This window comes from Stegodyphus dumicola, chromosome 2 (genome assembly GCF_044657685.1).
Source record: "Stegodyphus dumicola isolate Sdum_Otavi_A_Nest chromosome 2, ASM4465768v1".
In the NCBI taxonomy this organism is placed as follows: domain Eukaryota; kingdom Metazoa; phylum Arthropoda; class Arachnida; order Araneae; family Eresidae; genus Stegodyphus; species Stegodyphus dumicola.
The window spans coordinates 65,076,266-65,094,504 of record NC_140769.1 but is presented as its reverse complement, the minus strand read 5'-3'; positions in this window follow the sequence as shown (position 1 = coordinate 65,094,504).

Here is an 18,239-nt window from a genome sequence, read left to right as displayed (position 1 = left end):
TAAATAATATTACATAAAATACACACAGTACCAAATATGCTTAAATAGTTTTAAATAATGAAATGTTAACATAAATTATAATATACTCAGGACTCATCATATTTTGATTTTTTATTTTTAGATTCCCTAAGGATCCTATAATGCGAAAGAAGTGGATTACATTGTGTCATCGAGCAGATAAGTTCAATCCCAGTACAAGTTACATTTGCTCTGATCATTTTCTTGTTACGGATTTTGAGCGAGATATGAGAAATGAGTTACTGGGACTTCCAGTGAGAAGAACATTAGTACAAAATGCATTTCCTTCTCTAAAGATTAAGCCAGAGAGATGCCATGGCTAATGAACGCTGACAAAGGATGCAACTAAAGGAACAAAAAGAAGTGTGTATATGTTTGATAATTATGTATTTCAAAATATCTCAACAGAGATCTTCAGATAAAATTTATGTATTTGTGAAATTATTTATTATTGTAAATGAAACCTTTTAAAATATTTTTCTTGTAATTTTAATGCATAGGTCCAGAAAAGGTGTCTTGAAAATGCAATGCAGTTTGCTGAATCTACTAGCAGTGCTGCTTCCTCAGGTGAAAGAATTGAGCCACTTCCAACTGAATTAAACCCAGAACCTGATTACAGGCAGTTGTGTCATGAGCTCCAGCAACGCTGCATAAAAGTAGAAACAGAATTAGCATTGAAAAATATTGAGTTGGAAAATCTTAGGAAAACTCAAACACTTGAAAAAAGAGAAAAACCAAAGCTAAAATCTGTTATTGAAGAATTAAACTCTTGCAAAATGCAGCTTAAAAAAGCTGACAAATTATCCAAATCCAGACTCAGTAGTCTTAGAGAGGAAGCAAATAAGACACTGCAAACAATTTTCACTGAGAACCAAATTAAGATTCTTACTGGTAAACAAAAGTATGTTCATTGGACTAATGATGAAATATCAAATGCATTCACCTTAAGATACCTGAGTAGGAAGGCATACATTTTTGTCAGGAATAAACTGCAGTACCCACTGCCAGGTTTGTTGAAGTCCAGTTTCTTAAATTTTATATTGAGAATTGTTTTTTAGTTCTAATCATTCTTCCTTAATATTTTAAAATCAGCAACTAAATGCAAACCTTATCAATTGTGAGTTATTAGCTAATCATATATTAATGGTATTTTAATACTGATATAAAATAAAAAATATTTTCCTCACTGCTGCAAAATGAATTATATATAAAAATGTAATAGCATATGATAGGGTTTTTTTTATAATTTTCCAGGTGTGAGCTCCTTGAGAAGATGGGCAAGAACAATCGAAATGAGGCATGGTTTGCTATCAAGCATTCTTCGTATTATGGAAGTTGCTGGTGAAAATCTGGACAATTTTCAAAGGCTGACAGTTTTGTCATTTGATGAAATTAAAGTTGAAAAAACTTTAGAATATGATGAAATAAATGATAAAATTGTTGGGCCTTTTTCACAAATGCAAATTGTAATGGCACGTGGATTAAATGGTAAATGGAAACAGCCAGTTTTTGTTGATTTTGATCAAAAAATGACCCAACAGATATTAAATAATATCATATCTGCTTTGAATGACATAAATTACAAAGTTGTGGCATGTGCTAGTGATTGTGGAGGTGGGAACCTGGGTCTAGTTAAAGACCTTGGACTTACATACGAAAACACACAGTTTCAGTTGCCAGGCATAGCTTGGAATATAGTATATTTTCCAGATGCTCCACATCTACTAAAACTTATACGTAACTGGTTACTAGACACTGGTTTTATTTTAGGAAATGGTCAGAAAGTATCCAGAGAGCCATTAGATGTTTTAGTTGATGTGACTTCATCGGAATTAAATATATGCCATAAAATAAATAATTCCCATATTAATTGTGAAGGCGACAGTCAACGTCAAAACGTTAAAATGGCTGCACAGCTCTTATCACGCAATACAGCAAAGGCCTTGCTTCATTTACATCCTGGCACAGATAAAGAACTGTGTAAAAATACAGCGTATTTCATTCAGCTTGTTAATGACTGGTTTGAAATTATGAATGTATACCACCCAGCTACGGGCATGACATCTCCATCATTTAAATTAGGCTATGGCCAGGATTTGGAAACTCAAAATAAGTTCTTAAATGAGTTTTATGACATAATTAAAAACATGAGATGCATTACTAAGGCTAGATTACAAATATTTCGGAAAGGTATTCTAATGTCAATAAGTGCACTTAAATGTCTTTTAGCAAATGTAAAAGAATTTAGTATGGCATACATTTTAACTTAATTTAAAGCTGAATCAGGATGCACTGGAAAATTTATTTTCACAAATTAGAAGTCGGGGAGGGCTTAATGACCATCCGTCTCCTCTTAACGCTTTGTATCGACTTCGAATGATTATTTTGGGAAAGAATACTGGTCTTGTGCATGCAAATACAAATACTGAATACACAAACCAGGAAGAATTTATTTTAGCATCTGCATTTAAATCAGCAAACATTGAAACTGAAGATGAAGGAGCAGAAGAATCAGAAAATTAAATAGCATATCTGATTTTCATGAATCTAGTGAAACAGATACTGCAAGTGAAACATTATCATCTCCAACAAATGAATCATCACCAGTGGCTGAAACATCTGAAGATGCTTTAATGTATCTAGCTGGATGGATTGCTAAAAAATTTAAAATCAAGTATCCTGATATTGGGCAGATAGCTGGCAGTCAAGTAACAGACCATGACTATGCACCACCACCTTGGATTATTCATTTGTCCTACGGTGGCTTGACTATGCCATCACAAAATTTTAAACATAAAATTTTGCGCTTAGAAATGCTGTTAAAGAAATTGTGGAAGGATGAAATTCCTAAATGTAAAGTTATACAGAGCACAGTAAGAAAATTAGTTGAGAAAATGGAAGGAGAAGGTTTAGGAAGAGATGTAATTGAAGCATTTGTAAAGCAGAGAATGTTCATTAGAATGAAATATAAAAATATGAATGAAAAAATTTAAAATTGAAGCAAAAATTTAAGAAATTATCAGAATTTAGGAAATGTATAATTTACGAATATAGAAAAGTTTAAAAAACAAATATGCCAAAATTCTTGTAAAATATAAAATTTCATTTTCCATCTGTACTTAAACTTTGTAATGATTTGTACTATAAATGAATAATGTAACTTAAGCAAATATTTTATTTATTATATTTTTAAAATATGCATTCCTTGACTATACAGTGCATCATGATATATTTCATATTTCATTTATAAAATTAAGATCCATATTTACTAAGATTTTGTTGAATGTAGTGTTTAAAATTTAGTACCAATTTTGACTTTTGCATTTAATTATATAAATTTACCAGCAAAATGTGCAAAATATATTTGTTGGTATCTACAAATGTAATCATTATGTCTGTGGTGATATTGTATACAGGTCATCATACTAAATAAACATCCATCCTTTTTCCACGTGTTCACAGAAAGTACAATGACAGTCAAATGATGTTAATATAAATTGCATAATGTTTTAATGAGTGCATTTATCTGTGTATGAATAATATTTGTCCCCAACTAAACTGATAAACTCTAATTTTTTTTTAATTCATAGAATGTATAAACTGAATATGTTAAATGGAATGTATAAACTAAATATGTTAAATGAAATGTAATATTTAAGTTATTATATAAAAAATTTCTTTTTTAATACCAAAACAAACACATACAGCATTTAGTCCTATTAATATCTAGGATTTATTTCCCTGAAATAAAAAATGAAGATAACAATTCAGAAAATGACTACATGCTTCATTTCGTTATTATTTTTACACATTAAATAATCCATAAGTGAAATAAATATAGAAACCTAAAAGATAAAATTCTAAATATACAGTATTAATAACAAAAAATAATACAGGATATGTAAATATTCTTTGAATATCTTTTACTTATATTTTTAATATAAAAAGTTAACATCTTCTATCTGAATACTTTTGGAAAATTTTATTTTTTATGCTTGCTAAAAAGTAAAATTCAAAGGATTAAATGTAGTCTCAATTTTTATATAGAATTACATGATGCAGTTGCTGAATTTAATGCTCATTAAGTATTACACTTAATCAGCATTACACTTAATGATTAAGTATTACACTTAATCAGCATATTCATAAGTATGCAGATTAAGTATTACACTTCCTTTCAGTTATAGCTTGAGTAGTTCATTTGTCCATGTTTCTTGTTGCTGCTTTACATCAAGAAATTACAAACATGCTTTAGAATCTAGTGACTTATAATTTTATGCAATTTCTTTTTTATCTATTAAAATTAATCATATATTACAGGAAAAGCTTATGCGAGTTAATCTGAAAAAAAAAAAAAAAAAAAAATGCCACAAGTAAACTAAGATTTCTAAATGAAACAAGTACTGCAGAAACAAATGGACCCAAAGTAGGCTTTAGCAAATTAAAATAAATTTAAATTTCAGCCAAATTATATTCCAAACATTAGGGATAAGTTTGTACAGTTTTATAGAATAAATGTTCGTAATTTGAACTTCTTCTATTGCAACATTTAAACATCACTACGTATTTTCCAGTTTTTGTGAAATGTGGGTTTTCAGTCTGTTGTAGCTAAAATGAGTAACGGTATAAACAGCTGAATCTTGAATAGCAAATTTTGTAAGGAAGTTTGAAAGACTTTCAATGAAACAATAAATTACTGAGAGATTGGTTTGGTTTGGTTTATTTAATTATGGCAAAGCACACTAGGGCTATCTGCCTAACGGGAGGGATGCCTTCGTGGAGGACTTTCTAAGGGAAACTGGCTGAATTACTGAGAGAACGTTTCGTAATTAAGACTTATTCTACACAGTAAAGAATATTTTAGGTAGTTAAGTTTCGACTCCAAATATTCGAATTTTTACTTTTCCGATGAAAAACAGAAAATATTTTCAAAAGGAAATACGAAACTACTATTAGGAGATGCTACAGTGAACTTCAGTGACGTCACAGCCGAACGAGTCGCTGGCTTTTCGTTTGTTTACTCCGAGTGAGCTAACCTGTTCTTTCTACGGACCTTGCATTGGAACATCGTTTTCAAAAAAGGCTTTTCATCATTTGTTCCAATCCTATTTCCTCGTTAGTAAAATAGTTTAAAGAAGTTGTTCTTTATGGTATATTAATAATTCTTTAGATTTTATTCAACGGACTTCAAGTCATTACGCTGTTCATTGGTTATTTTCCTACCATGCGAAAAGATCTCGATACGAGAGCGACGTAGAAAGCGACTCTTTCTCGCTCGACAGCTTCTAAACGCAAGATCATGAAATGGTATATTATCAAGGACTTGTTTCGACCGAATCTTTAAGGCTTTCACCGAACAAAAGAGTTAAGGTTGTGAAAACCAGTATGGTAACCACCCGATCTTCGTTGTCCGTATCACATTAAATATTCTTACTATATTCATCAAGAACTTTAATAAGACATAATCCGCATTAAAATTTATTTTTATTTCAAGACTTCAGGTATGCCTACTACTGCTCGACAGCCAGTCTGTGTTCTTTTGCGCTTCTCGGAAAACATCTCTTTGGTGTTGCCGTATTTATCGTCAGCAACACGGGCGCAGGGCGCGCTCCTTATTGCTATCACCACAGAGCTCCCCCAATTCCTTGGGTGACAACTCAATGGAATGACATCAAATTATGAAATCTTTCAGAGGATCCGGACTGTCGAGGGTTGCCCCCCCCCTTAAGAACAAAATTATAATATAAAATTAGAAGATATCATAATACGATTCAAAATATGACAAGATTATAATTCACATGTATAAAAATGAAATAACAATAAGTATGTTACAAAGGAAATTTAAAAAAAAAAAAAAAAAAATGTAATGTAAGACAAGTTTCTGTGAGAAACGAACGTGTCTTCCCGATCTTGTAACATTTTCTGCCATAGAGAGTTCAGTAGTAGATTATTCTGTTGAACTTGCTTAACTCTATTCGATTTTAACTCAGGCAAATCCGAGTCCAAAAGCGAATAGGCTGTTTCTACACAGTCTGCAGATACAGTAGATTTAACGCCGCTTTTTTCAATTGTAAACGTTTTGTCCATTCTGGTAAAGATTTCTTGTGACCATGTATGGTTGGCCCAGCGGTGGTTTTACTCGATCGATACGTAAGTATACATGTGTACAAGATTTTTAAGATAGAATTTAAGTAATACTTATTTTCAACAATGTGAAGTTGTCGCTATTTGGTTGAATTGTTACATTCTATGCTAGATAGTAGCGATGAATTGAGTGTCACATGGAGATATCTTAGACGGCATTATCATATCACTAGGCAGCATGAGAGTTACGTTTTACACATCAGTTCTGCATATCCTCCTTAATGACTAACCGAATACCAAGCGGAATAACTTGGAGTGTTTCAGTCCAGTTATTAGTCCTGTGAGCCTTGATTTTAAATGTCGATGAAATTTTTCAACAATCGACGTTTGATAGTGAATGATAGGCTGTTGTTGTAATTCTGCTGTACCCAAAATGCGTGTAATTTCTGCAAACATTGGGGATCTCATTTGAGAATCTTGGTCTGTTATTAATCACCTATCAATAGCCAAGGCGAGATATCAATGTGTTAAAAACAGCTGTGCAGAGAATTTTCATTTTCATATCGGGATTTCAGGACAAAAGACGGTAACGGGCCAATAATATCCATGTGGGTTACCAAAAAACGGGCTTCAGAAAGTGTCCAGTGCTGCTTAAGTGTGCCTGGTTATTTTCGATCTCTCCAAGATTTACAGGATTTCACCCAATTTTTGATATGACGTTTCTTATTGGGCATAACATATACATAACAAGAACAAATGAGTTTCGTAGTTGCTGCAATTCCTAGATGTGATAGATTATGCAGATGATTTAAAAGAAGTCTGCGAAAGGAATTCGGAACAAATGGTCAAAACACTTCTATAGAGATGTGACAAAGAATACTACTATCGGTGCCAATACGGGCCATATTGGCACATATTGAATTCCAGCTTTAAAGAAGATTTATTGTTTTTGAAAAGATTTTGATCTCCGGATCACGCTGTCGAGCTTTGAAATTATTTTTAAAATCGAAAAATGGAGATTTTGTTATGCAAACAATTTTGCTTCTCGAGCACATGCCTAATATCTATAGAATACCGAGAAATAAAATCTAAATATCGTAATAGCCGAGGTGAAGATTTGTAGTAATTCTGCTTAACAGCGTATATTAACGGTTTCTGATCCGTACAAATTTGGAATTTTCGGACTTCTAACATGTATGGGGATTTCTTAGTCACAGAATAATTAGAAAATATCCCCTGTCGTGGGCGGACCATTTCTGTTGATTCTTATTGAATTTCATAGAAGAAAATGCTATAGGTTCCCATGTTGTTTTCAGACAACTGCCTATTGCGACGTCTGAAGCATCTACACAGATGCTTAACTTGGATCCAGAAATAGGGTGTCTCTAGTCTGAGCAAGGGCATTTCTCGCAGCAATAAAGGCTTCTTCAACATTTTCGTGCCAGTTTAACTACGTGGATGAATCCTAAACACAAGAACGAGATTTCTTTTATTGATATGTCCATCTAACGATTCTTTTTTAAGGAGAAAGAATGTTTGCAGCTTTAGGTACAAAACACATGTAAAAGTTAAACATTCCAGAATATCCGTGAAGCTGAGTAAAGGTGGTAGGTTGAGGGAAATCTAAAATACATTTTGACTTTGTTAGGAAGAAGTTCAATTCCGTTTTCATTAAGGTGGAAACCTAAGAAATCAATAGATGTTTGACAAAAGGTGCATTTTGAAGCATTTATGCAAAGTCATATTCCTGAAATTTTGAAAATAAGAATTTCAGATGCCTGCAGTGTTCCTCGGAATCTTTAGTCTATGAAGAAACCTTTCACAAAAGCATAAACAATTTCTAATTAATGATTGATTTCTTCTATGAAGCGTTGAAAAGTTGCGAATGTGTGCCGAATGTCACAAGGGTACTTTTGAATAAATCGAATGGTGAGCGTATGACCGGTTTTATGAATATTGTCGGGATTAATAGGTACTTGATGTACGCCTTAATAAGGTCAACATGCGCAGTGGCTAATCGCACCGACGGTGCGAATAGCTAACAGGCTATTCACACCACCTACGTTCGCGCATGCGCACAAGCAGCCCAGGTACCAGCATTTTACGCCGATTTCCGTAAGGCAGGCGGTAGTGAGAGCGAAGGTCTTTTAACCCTAACTCAGCAACAGAGAGGGTTGTTAATAGTTCACCAGCAAGAGAATAATTTGCAAGTAATAATTATCAGTTACAAAGACGAGATCAATATGAAATGTTTAGATAAAATAGGTATTTAATCATGGTTCTATTCCAAGCGAGGACGTGTAATAAGTTACAAAATCTTTAATTTATTGACAAAAGGGCTACAGAAATTACTTAAATTCTTTTATTTAACAGAGGAATTTTTATGCAAGCTTAGACCCTATTCTTATAGCATAGGACTGTCAGAATTTATTATTCAATAAGAAAACTTACTGAAAATGATAATATTCTTATATATTCATCACTTTTTCAGTATCCACACAGGTTTATAAGTTCAAATGCCATATTTCAAAATCAAAGTTATTTATGAAATAAAACCTTACAAAATCTGATAAATCATTTGTGTGTGCAAATTTTTAAATCTAAATCTCTTACATTAAATTATTTCTGTCTTTTAAATTACATCCCATTATTTATTTCAATTTAATTGATTAATGTGTTTGTGCTAATATTTCAAAGTACTTTGAAGCACTTTTTGTGTCCTGAAAATGCCAAGTATTTCCATAAAAATAATAAGCAGGCATACAGAATATTATTTAATAGTTCATATAATCGCTTTTAACTTATTTCATATCTTAATTTTCTACACAGAAATCCGCTGTCTAATTTTTAGTATCTTTTATCGGACGAAGTTTTCAAAGAGGAATGAATTAAAGCAAGGATGTCAAACTTGCGGCCCGCGGGCCGCATGCGGCCCACAACAAATATTTTTGCGGCCCGGCCAATATATCGGCAAATAATAATATATAATAATAAAATAACATATCGACGAAGAAAAAAAAATGAAATGTTTACTGCTAAGTAATTAACGATAATTTATTCAGTGTTGTTAGATTACTCACAGTGAGCTGACACACACGCTACTTAAATTACAAATGCGTGTGAGTAGCTTGCGTTCAGCTACCTTCGGCTTTTGGGGGACATGTGCATTCAGAACTTGTACGCATTCCCCGATAGCCGAATGTGGCCGAACTCATGGTCTCAGTTTTCCAATCCTAGTTTTGTACGATATATTGGTGCATGCACTTTGCTTTATTATTAATTATTACTTAATTAATATTGTTACGGATTTCATAGTTATTTATTTATTTAGTTTTTTTTTATTTAGAATTGTAATTAGATTTGCTTCACGTTGCCTTAGCAACGCAGACGATTTTTGAAAAGACAGCTGCGTTTGGAAGGTTAAAAATAGAACAGCGCGTGCATTTAATACCTAATAAATAAATATCTCGTAATTGCTGTTGCCATCCACAAAAATCCAGATATTTATAGATGTTTCCAGTATATTCGAGAAATTAATTATAAAGCTTATAAAAGCCGAGAACAAACAACTCATCTCAGTAGTAGCTGTAGTTCTAGCGAACTTTGTTTACTTAATGCTGTGATTGATTTGTAGCGATTTCGCTGTGAGATAGAATTAGTTTCTCTGTTTTGAATTGATTTTTGCTAAACGTTTGACATTTTGTGATATTGTTAGAATATTTTTGAAGAAATATTTCGGCATTTTAATTTATCTCTTGTGGAAGGAATAAATTTTTATTAACTTTTTAACGTTAACCGTGTTTATTCCAGCCCTTTGTATTCAGTATGTCTATATCAAAACGAAGTGGTAGTAAAATTAAACGAAAAATCGCTGACGAACATAGAATATTCCAAGTAAAATGGGAATTAGAATACTTTTGCTGTGAAATAAAAGATAAAATAATCTGCTTGACATGTAATAATACTATTAATGTACCAAAGTTATATAATATTAAACGTCATTACGAACAACACAAATCGAAATATAACAATTACGAAGGATTAATGAGAGAAGAAAAGTTGAAAGAGCTCAAGTTAGGAGTGAAAAAGCAACAGTCCATGTTTAGTAAAGTATTGCAAGAAAGTGAAGCGGCGGTACATGCAAGCTACGTCTTGTCCGAGTTGATAGCTAAACATTCGAAGCCTTTTACTGACGGTGATTTCATCAAGGAATGCCTAATGAAAGTTGGAGAAATTGTTTGTCCTGGACATGTGAAGGCTTTTCAATCAATTTCATTGTCTCGAAATACAGTTGCGGAAAGAGTTACTGATTTAGTCGCGAATTTAAGTGATCAGATCAAAGCAAAATCATCTAGTTTCGAAAGTTTCTCCATTGCCTGTGACGAGAGCACGGACATTAGTGGCAAAGCTCAATTAGCAGTGTTTCTTCGTTCTTGTGACAAGAATTTTAACATTTTTGAGGAATTACTGGAACTAATACCGATGCCTGGTACTACCACAGGAGAAGATATATTTACTTGTGTTTTTGGACTTTTGCAGAAATACAATCTACCGTTGGCAAAATTAAATTCTGTAGCTACAGATGGCGCTCCATCAATGACCGGGAAAAACAAGGGCTTCGTAGCATTACTAAGAAAAAAACTTAGTGAAATTCACGGTTCAAATATTCATCATATGCATTGTATTATACATCAAGAAGTTCTATGCACGAAAGTAATAAATATGGAGAATGTTTTGTCATATATAAAAAAAGTTATAAATTTTATAAGATCTCGAGGTTTAAATCAGCGTCAATTCACTGCTTTCTTAAGTGAGTTAGATAGTGAATATTCGGGTTTGTCCTACTATACCGAGGTACGTTGGTTATCTTGCTCCAAGATTCTCAAACAATTCTGCGATTTTAAAGAAGAAATATGTCAGTTTTTAAAAACGAAAAATCAAGACGTAAGTTTGTTTTACGATTCAATATGGATACAAGATTTTTCTTTCTTGGTTGATGTAACCAAACACTTAACCGATTTAAATTTATTGTTACAAGGAAAAGATCATATCATTACGAACATGTTTGACATAATTAAAGCATTCAAATGTCAACTAGTTCTTTGGGAAAAACAACTTAAAAATGAAGATTTGACGCACTTCCCGACGTGCAGCATGAACAAATCAAGTTTAGATGATACTTGTTCGTATCAAAAATACGCAGAAAAAATTGCAAATTTAACAACTGAATTTGAAACGAAGTTTAATGATTTTAGTTCCCTCGAAGACAAATTTTTTTTTTGTTTTCTTCGATTTCCTCAATAAGTATTGACTCAGTACCCAGCCATATGCAAATGGAGGTGATCGAGATTCAATGCAACTCAAATTTGAAAGCAAAATTCATTGAAGTGGGCGTGCCTGAATTTTACAAATATTTACCAGCCAGGTTTGAAAATACTCGAAAATTCGCATATGAAATTATTTCCATGTTTGGTAGCACTTATCGGTGCGAGCAGTTATTTTCAGTCATGAAAGGTAATAAGTCTCCTATTAGAAACCGTATTAATGATGCTCACCTTGGGTCAGCGTTGAAAGTTATCACTGCAAACAAAATTTCTCCCGAAATAGGAAAGATAATAGCAGAGAAGAGATGTCAAGTATCAGGACGTAAACATTAAATTTTTCTTGTTCTTTTCTATATAAATATATATATATGTTTATTATTGTATTATTCGAAATAAATCTACGTTTCTATGAATATTGATTTTTTTTTTTTTTTTTTTTTTTTTTTTTTTGCGACCCGCCTAAAGTTAAACCTTGTTTGTTTGGCCCAAGTGTACCTATGAGTTTGACATCCCTGAATTAAAGGCTTGATTGAGCAAAACACATCTTTAAAGCTAAATGTATCCTAAGATGTACAAAAAATGCAACACGATTTTGCCCTCCCTTCAAATCAGTCATTTAAACTATTCAAACCATTCAGGAAAAGGATAAACATTGCGAACATAAAAATCTGCCCTTTTGTATATATAAAAGGAAATGTGTTCCTTCTTTTTATAAGAAAAGGAACCCATTTTCCTTTCTAAATTTTTGAAAGTCGCCAACGCTTAAAAAATGATAAACTACGCCAAGATAGAAACCCGCCTTTGATAACTCAATGCGCATGCGTGGTTAATGTTGGTGCGAATAGCATCGGCCGTCAAACATGACTAAAAATTTTAGTACCGTGCAATGTAATAAAATTGGCTAAGCCAGGAATAGGGTATTTATCTTTTATTGCTTGGGTTTTCAAAGCGCGATAATTTCCTACATGTCTCTATTCTAAAGTTCCTTTTTTGGAACGATGTAAAGTGGGGCTGCATAATTGCTTCTGAAGATCTCGAATGCCCCCAAATGCATCATAATTTAAAATTCTTGTTTTGTGATCTGTAACTAACCGACCAGGTTTCACAACCCAAGTGGACTTTCGGTTATGCTGTGATGAACAGTGTTGTGTTTAAAAGGTTGGTTAGGATGTGGTAATTTAATAATAGAAGGAAATTCTTTTACAATTTTGTGATAATGTGTATCACCAAAAACAGTTTTTACTGACTAAATGTTTGCATTTTTTGCGCAGCCTACAGTTTAAAGAAGATGTATTGTTTTCGAGAAGGTTTTGTAACTCCGGATCAGGCTGTTGAGCTTCGGAAATATTTTTAAAATAAAAAAATGGAGAATTTTTAGCCCAGAAAGGCTATTAATATTGTTCTGGAATTTTGCGTTGAAAACTTTATATGCTAGTTCACTTTTCAAACTGTTGCCCCCCAGATATTACAGCCCTATATTATATTTAAAGTAATCAAATAATGAAGAAACTACATAAATATATGTACATGTTTCTCGCATTGTGATAAAACAACGGTTCCTAGAGCTGTCAAATTTTTAATAGCGTAATCCTCCACCGAATATGAGCTTCTGGAAGCCCTAATTTGGAATCTGTTTTATGATCTATTTCATATTTTGTAAAACTTTAACGAATTTTTGATTAACAAACTTAACGATTTCAAAGCGAGTAATAGCAACACTGTACGAAAGAATTTTTTTTTTTTTAATCTCCAGCGCGCGAAACTGTATATCAAAAGTTCTAAAGATATGCTCATTTTAAAATTATTTTTCGATATATCTGCTGAACTGAATTTTATACTTTAACTACGAAGAACATGATATTTAATAAATAAGGGTAACGGGTAACACATAAAGCGTTTAAAAAAACGCTCCTTTGGACATAATGTAAAATCTGAAAGCTTTCAGATAGTTTAAAAAATCTTTGAGACATTTGTTTCTAAAATCAGGCAAAGCTGCATCAGTTCTTCTAGCTTGGCTCTTTCATCTTGCTTTAGATGCTGGAGATCGACTTCTGGTGTGTTTTCCTCTTCCACCACCTTCGGCTCTATATCTAACATAATCGAATAACCTGAAAAATCATTTCTTGCATTTGCAACCTTGAGGAATTCCGTTCAGAGAATTACTTTATTCTGTAAAGTTTTCACCACGAAAAATAAGACTTTTAGATTTTCTTCTTTAACCTGTATATTAAGGGTAATTTTTTCGGACGCATTCACAAACTTTCTCCTCGACAGCTATGATTTCCGTCGTATTATTTTTAAATCGTCTTACTCTTCTAAAATTTCTATAATAAAAATTTAGATTTAGAAAACTTCCTTCAGCTCCGGTATCCAAGAGTGCTTCTACGGGTACATTGTTTAAAAGAGCATTACAGGTATTTGTGAATTTTTCACTACCACAGTATTTACATACATTTCAGAAGGATTTTGCGAAGCCCAGGGTGTCTGGACCCTCAAATTCTCAGGCATCTCTCTTCGTTTAAAGCCTTCCTCCTCCTGATGTTTTCTGGGTACGCTGGCGGATTTTGGCTTCATCCTTTTCATTCTTGCTCGTTCGCGGCTTGGCTACAAAACATTTTCCTCCGTTGTATTTATTTCTTTTCGCGGTCGGCTGTCGGAAGAACTGCTTATGATATATATCCCTGGGTAGCAAATCTTGAATTTTTTGCTATCTGCAGATTCTGGAACTTTACGACTAATTTGAATAATTCTTCCAGCGTTCGTGGATTTCGTAGTTCCACGAAATCCTGAACTGCGGGTAATAATCTTGGTAATATCATTTCGACGACTTCTCTGTCGGGCTTCCTACCGAGTAGCATATTCATTAGTTTGACTTATAATAGGATAAACTCGGTACTCAGGATAAACTCGGTAAGGTCCTCAACCCTCCGTTGGTAAAAGCTGCGAAGTTCAGCTTCAAGTTTGGCACTATCTTTAACTATCGTGAAGGCCTTTAGGAATGCCGCTTTGAAATTTTCAAATGAGTAGGTTACGCTTCCAACTTCTCCAAGTTAAGAACTTCCCAGTTCTTTTCCACCAAGACTCCGCCTGTCCTCGGAGGGCACTCAAGGGAATAGCTACCTTCCGTCTTTCGGGTACCGGATACAATTGGCAATGAGTATCAAGGGCTTCCAAAAATGAAGTGATGGAGTTCTTGTCGTCGAATACCACTGCTGGTTTAAGTGCCGCTCTCATCGTCTGTATGAGGAAGCCAAATCCATTCAACGGGCAGGTTACCATTGGGTCTGCCACTTCTTGTGGGGATGCCCGTTCGCCCTGTTCGTTGCCCATCAGATTCGCGTAGTAAATCGGGTGCCAACGTAGAGTTCATTAGAGTAACTCCTGTGTGAAAACTGTAAGAGTAGTAACTGCACGGAAGAAGGGTTAAAAGTACACTTTATTAACTCTTTAAAATTTACAATGCGTTAACTCGACGCTAACAAACTACTCCTCTGCTTGGATGGTAACTGAAATCAAAGAAGTAATCAAATATTTGAAGATGTGTAAAAATAATTGAAAGAAACTACAGGGCTCAGAATAATTCCTGTTTCTTAAACCCCTGTTGAAACCTAGTGGCAGCAAGTAAATGCAATTAAGCCAAGCGAACCAGGAATAACTCTGGGGAGAAGATGCTTAAGCAACAGAGGTGACGGCAATAGTCTAATTTTCCCTCTTTTCTACTGAGCCTCGGTTTTTAAACTCTTTCTTCAAGGTAGAATTTGCATTCCTTCATGCGCGCTACCAAATTTAAGTATTCTGGCACTGACAATTAGGGGATTGAAGGCTCATAGGAAAGAATAAATTAAATAAAATGTACTATTTAAACTAAATATAAATCTCTGCAACCAAAAAATTCAAATGCTAATTAGAAATATAAATAAGATAATACTGTAATTAAATAAATTTTTAAAAGAAAATTCTGAAGTTTATTAAGAGTAATTTACCATAACTATCAACCATAAATAAGATGTGATTGATAATTTTTATATAATAGTCTAAAGCAGTAGACCGTTGTGAGGAATAATGGTAGATTTCGAAATTCTAGATTTTGAGCCTTACTTAAAATCTACACCAGTTTAAAATTGTTTCTACGACCTCCTGCGTTATCTAATGGATAAAGCCTGACCTCCGGAGCTGAAGTTGTCCGTTCGAGTTCCACAACGAGCAGTGTTGTAACGGAGTCAGTATTTTTAAAAAATTAATTACAGAAAATTTATCGCTAGCTTCAAAACAACACAGATACTTATTCAATTTTCTGATTAAAAGCCAATTTTTCTTTAACTATACCTTAGCCTTGAAAATTTATTTCAATGGATACTGTATGCTTCAGATTCAGGACTAGCCTTTTCTTTCTCTTATGACTCTCCGAAATCACTAAATTTTTAACTTCTGAGGCTCATTCCTGTTTTTTTTTTTTTTTTTTTTTTTTTTTTGAGGGGCTGGGGGCGTACATAAGGAATTTGTATTCATTTTTCAATGATTACAAACGGGATTTTCGCTGTCCAGGAGATACTATGTGCATTATCTTTCTTATAAGAACAAGTCTTTGTCGCAATCCACATGATAATCTGTATTAAAAAAAAACTTTTCGGCTGACGCCAGACTAGCAAAAGTGATACAGGTATAATGTTTCTATTTTACCTAATTAAAAAAATTTAGTAAGTTCTTAATTTTAAACAACTGGTGACGTAAATAATTTATTTACATATTCAGGATAACTATTATTTATACAGAAAGGAAGCTTTCCAGTATTTGAGTCATTAGGTTATTTAGAAGTAGGAGACGTAAAAAATGTGCAATGCTCTCGCGGGTACTAGAACCTGGATCTCTCGAATACGCCGAACGTGCTGCAGTTACACCACGAAGGCATGCAGAAAGGAGGAAGAAAATACCTTACATAACACATACTCCGCCTTTTAAAGGACGGCTGGGGATTAGGGGACCCAGTTGCCAAATCATAATGGTGAAGAATCATCATCCACCACCTTTTAGTTCGTGCGCCACTGTAGAGAGATTAGATTATTTTGATGCTAGAGATTTGTAAAATGAGCAATGCCTTAACCGGAACTCGAACCTGGACCTCTCAAATACTCCCCGAGTTGGCTAACTTTACACCACGAAGGCATCCACAAAGAAGGGAGAAAATATCTTATGCAGTATCTGACGTTTAAATTAAGACAAAAATTCAACTTTAGATATAGAAGTTGACTTTGTGGAATACTTCTGGTTATTTTAATGGCTTCCTATTTATTTTTCTCAAAATGCATGACCGCTTTCCACACAAATTTTAACCAAGCCAAAGTTTTAGTCTTGATAATAATTTTTTAATAGTTTAAAGCAAATTTGACGATTATTAGAAATTTACTAATTGTGGAATTCAGTTTTCAAAACAGAAAAACAGAAAAAAAAAAAAAAAAAAAAAATACGTTACGTTAAATTCATTCTTTCAGTGAGTTTTAGACTAAAGTGACTTTATAAAATAAAAATTTAGACAGCGGTTATACATTAACATTTGAATGACTAAGTGAAATAATTAAAGTTACATTTAGGGGTAAAAAAAGTGTACGTTCATAAGTCAGAAAATATGTGTTTTAAAAGATAAAAAAAATTATCTTCTCTATTATTATTATTATTATTATTACTATTATTAGAAACTGCTTTTTTTTTCAAATATAATATATGGTAACCGTATGAAGCCTACATACATTATAATAAATTATTGTTACATACGCACAGGTTCGTACTGGACGGAATGTTCACAGAACAGGTGATAGCTTGATAGAAAATGTTTTCCCTAAAGAGACACTTTACAGTTCTGGAACTTTTCACAAAAGTACTCATGCAGCTCTTCTTAGTATGACGAAGCAGAATCAGTAATTACCCTTCAAACTACTGAGAAAGTTAAACACAACGAAATGCAAAGCACACCTGCAGAGCGAAGCTCACACAAGAATCTCTCAATATTCCTCTGAAAGTCAACTCTGACTTAAAAAATTGAGAACCGACGCTCTCTTCGGTCGCTGAGAATTTTATTTCATCTGTCTGAGTTTGAGTAACAATATCTTAAAAATCCTTTCTTGGGAATAATTTTCATATTTCCAAGCAAAATATTTTTTTCTTAACTGATTAACTAACGCTATTCGGAATGTTCCATATTTTTAATGTAAAGCCGAGTTATTTTACGGTTGAGAGCATTCCATGAAGAAACTCTTCTTCTGGGCTGGTGGTTGTCATGTGCCCTGGGATTAATAAAAATTCAATCTCCTTCAAACGTGGATAACCTAATAAAAATATGACACTTTTAATAAAATTCAGTTTTAAATCAAATATCGAATAAGACCCACCCTCGTTTTCTGAATTATTATCGTATTATTTCTTTATCACTGAAACATGTACAATAAAACTTTGTGCTAGAATAACGGTAGCTGAAACTTCGATCATGATCTACCGGGAGGGCTACCACCACAGCGTTTTTGATAGCTCACCTAAATTATTTTCTTTTTATGCTGCCATATATTAAATTCAAATCATGATCCGCGAGTCACAGGATACATAGAAAAATAAAAGTATAAATAGAAGAAATGGCAATAGCTGTAGCAAAAAATTGCTTTTAAATTGAAAGAGTTCAGCTTATCCGGAACTGAATTGAAAAAAATATTCAGCAGCACCATCGAAAATTCATCAGGAACATAAGTTCAATGTGGCTTGATTCTAAGAACATCCCTTGAATTGCAGAATCTCGTTGAATTTTTACCTCAGTAGAAAGCTTAGACA